Here is a 4220-nt window from a genome sequence, read left to right as displayed (position 1 = left end):
GTGTTTAATAAGCTTAGAATGATAAAGCTTATAACCCTAACCCAAGTGTTTAACACTCTAAAGTAATCCTAGCAGCTTGAAGGCTCTGAACTCAGCTTGAAGAATGAAAGAAATGGCTGATACTAGGTCCTATTTATAGAGTTCAAGAATGAAAATATTTTCATTTAGCTTGAATAAAAATAATGGCTTTTTAATTGAAAAACATTTGAATAATCGTTCAGCAGAGGCTGAAGACTCGGTCAAAAAGATTCTGGCTTATCAAGAGGTTTATGGAATAAAATGAGCTCGGTTTCAAAATCATTTGAAAATGCAGCCCTAGAGCCGATATATCGCCTACCATAGGCGATGTATCGCCTGGGCTCATATTCCTGAGGCTCTTCGAAATGGTCGGGCGAAGTTACATATTTTTCCTATCCCCGTGTGGCGATATATCGCCCCTAGAGCTGTGATATATCGGCATATGCTGAAATATTATACACATAATTACACTTTTTCAACCTATTTTGAATTGAGTAAACAACTTTGACTGAGTCCTATAATGATTTCAAAGCTGCTGGCAGACTCTAGGATTTTCAAATATTACTCTTAATAAACTATTCCTCAAAAATACTTAATTTCTCATTAAACATACACATGAGAAATGTCATTATCTTATTGGGTCTATCTAAAGCTTATAGTATAATAATTATCATCTTCATAATCAGCTATATTAATCAAACCTTATGTTATAATTAATATTCTTAAACTATAGGTTAAACTTATAAAATCTATAAGTGTTGCTACGAGTGTCCAACTAACAACCGGCTTGAACCAAAATCCACAGTAATAAACATACTATAACTACTACTAGCTATTACTGTTACTACTACTATCTAACTAGCTAAGTAAATTTCTTGGACTCTACTCCTCCTCTGGCAGAACACATCGCAGAAGAGGCAAGGAATGGCCACGTCGGTACAGCGTCCCGTCCACGATTGTATACCTTGGAGCTTGATAGAGTATCATTCTCGCGTCTTTTCACTCATCAGGCAACTTCCCTGTCGTAAGATACTCTATTATGGGAGTCATACAAGTTGGTCTGGTATCGATCATCTCGACCCCCTTCGTAATTTTTGCCATGCTCGGATTCTTCAAGAATTCCACCGGTACTATGCTCAGAGTCTCAACTTCCTTGGAGGTAGCGAGTCTAGCCAAAGCGTCGGCATTGGCATTCTGCTCGCGAGGGATCTGCTCGACTAGGCCATATTCAAACTCGGACAGCTCCTTCTTTACTTTGGCTAGGTAAGCCGCCATCTTGGTCCCCCGTGCTTGATATTCTCCAGACACTTGGCTTAGCATGAGCTGGGAATCGTTGTAGCATTGGACGACCCTGGCCTTCAACTCCTTCGCCACTCTAAGCCCAACCAATAAAGCTTCGTATTCGGCTTTCTTGTTGGATGCCTCAAACCTGAACCGTAGCGCAGAATGGAAATGGTGCCCTTCCAGAGATATCAAAATGATCCCAGCTCCGAACCCGTTCTCGTTAGATGAGCCGTCCACGAAGATTCTCCACAATGCTTGCACTGGCTCTCTCAAGGGCTCCTCCTGGAATCCAGTGCACTCAGCCATGAAATCAGTTAGGGCTTGGCTTTTGATCGTAGTTTGGGGTACGTACAGTATTTTGAACTGGTTGAGCTCAATTGCCCATTTTAATAGCGTCCCGATGCCTCAGGTTTCTGCAGTACCTACCTTAAAGGTTGATCGGTCATGACACAAATTGAATGGGATTGGAAATATGGCCTAAGCTTCCTAGAGGGCATAATTAGGCAGAACACCATCTTTTCCAATAAGGGATACCGTGATTCAGCTCCGAGAAGTCTTTTGCTTATATAGTATACTGTCTTTTGAACTCGGTCCTCTTCCCAGACCAGGACAGCACTGGCTGCGTTTTTCGTAATAGCTACATAAAGAAAAAAGGGTTCCCCCGCCGTTGGCTTAGACAATACTAGTGGTTCAGCCAAATGTGTTTTTAGATCGCGAAATGCCTATTCACACTCTTCAGTCCATTCAAACTTTTTGTTTCCCCGGAGCAAGTTATAGAATGGCAAACACTTGTCAGTGGACTTAGAGATAAACTGATTAAGGGCTGCCACTCTTCCTGTCAGACTTTGGACATCTTTATGTGACCAGGGCGAAGACATTTCTAGTAGCGATTAGATTTTGTCAGGATTCGCCTCTATCCCTCTGGTATTGGCTATGAACCCTAGAAATATTCCTGATGCCACTCCGAAAGTACACTTCTAGGGGTTTGATCTCATATTATACCTCCTTAGGATCTCAAAACACTCCTTCAGATCGGGAACATGGTTATCGGTAGTTTTTGACTTGACCAACATATCACCAACATACACTTCCATGTTTTTCCCGATCTGACCAGCGAACATTCTGTTGACCAATCTATAGTAGGTAGCCCCAGTGTTCTTCAGTCCGAAGGGCATGAATTTATAACAGTAAACATTGGTTGGAATCATAAAGCTAGTATGCTCCTAGTCCGCAGGGTTCATAGTGATCTGGTTATATCTGGAGTACGCATCCATGAAATACATGAGCTCGTGTCCCGCGGTGGCATCCACCAATTGGTCAATCCTTGGCAATGGGAAGCAATCCTTGGGACAGGCTTTGTTTAAATCATAGAAGTCGATGCAGGTCCACCATTTTCCATTTGGCTTTGGGACCAGGACAAGATTGGCGACCCAGATCGGGTATTTAGCCTCGCGAATAAAACCGCATTTTAATAGCCAAGCTACTTCTTCTTCCAGGGCCTCAGCTCAGATTGTACCCAGACGCCTCTATTTCTGGGATTTTGCAGGCATGCTTTTGTCCATGTTAAGGGTATGCATGATGACACTCGGGCTGATCCCTACCATGTCTTCATGAGACCAGGCGAAAACATCTAAATTTTCTTGTAGAAATTTTACCAACTCCGCCTTTCTCTTAACGTCAAGGTTCTTCTCGAGCTTAACCACTCTCGAAGCATCTTTGGGATCGATGTTTACTTCTTCGAGTTCTTCAATAGCTTGGAGCTCGGACCTATCTTCGCCCATTTGTGGATCAATATCATCACTCGGGGTGGTTCCCCTGCCACTGACTTGCTAAGGTTCTTCCATCCCAGGATCAGTTCTCACTTCCTGGGATTTCTTGCCTCCATCCTGTATGGCCATCGTCTGCTGCCTGGGTTGTGATTTTCCCTTCATGGAAATGCTATAGCATTCCTTGGTAGCAAGTTGATCACCTCAAACAGTGCACATTCCCGTAGATGAGGGGAATTTCATCACAAGGTGGCGGACAGATGTTATGGCTTCAAATGCCATCAGCGTGGGTCTACCCAAGATTGTATTATATGTGGTCGGACAATCGACAACCACAAACTCGAGCAGCTTGGAAACAGTTCTTGGTCCCTCACCCAAGGTTATCACTAACTTAAGCATTTCGATAGCTGCCGATCCCTCGCCGGAAAATCCATACAACATCATGGAGGTTGCCTTCAGCTCGGTCATGGACAATCCCATTTTCTCCAGTGTGGACCTGAACGGTAGGTTCATAGAAATCCCGTTATCCACTAGTATCCTCCTAACTCTCCGATTGGCGAGCTGGACGGTTATGACCAGAGGATCGTTATGTGGGAACTGGACATGACTAGCATCTTCTTCAGTAAAACTGATTGGTTGTTTCTCCAATCGTTGTTGCTTAGATAAACGCTGCTCTGGAATGAATTAAACTCCATTGTGAGATCTCAGCTCATTGATATACCTCTTTTGGGCACCTTTGCTCGTGTCTACCAGATGAGGGCCTCCGGAGATGCTTTTTATCTCTCCCCCTATTATCGGAGGAGGGGTATCTTGATTCACCTGAGCTCCGGGCTGATTTGCAAGGGCTTCCGGAGCTGATTGAATGTTTTGCCCAGCGAGCTGATTAGGAGTGATTCGATTCCGGGCATACTGAGCCAGAGGCCCAGCTCTGATGAGTGTCTCGATCTCATCCTTCAAATGCGTGCAATCATCGGTGTTATGACCAATGTCATTGTGGAATCAACAAAATTTTGAAGGGTCTCTCTTCGACCTTTGATTTTTTAGAGGCTCTGGCTTTTTCCACGGAAGGCGGGTAGAATTTGCCAAGAAGACGTGCTCTCTAGTATTCGTGAGGTCAGCATAAGTCGCATAGATCGGTATGAACTTCTCCAC

The sequence above is a fragment of the Humulus lupulus genome, chromosome X, assembly GCF_963169125.1.
Source record: "Humulus lupulus chromosome X, drHumLupu1.1, whole genome shotgun sequence".
NCBI classification, from domain to species: Eukaryota; Viridiplantae; Streptophyta; class Magnoliopsida; order Rosales; family Cannabaceae; genus Humulus; species Humulus lupulus.
The sequence above is the reverse complement of the archived record's forward strand: the minus strand, read 5'-3'. Positions refer to the sequence as shown.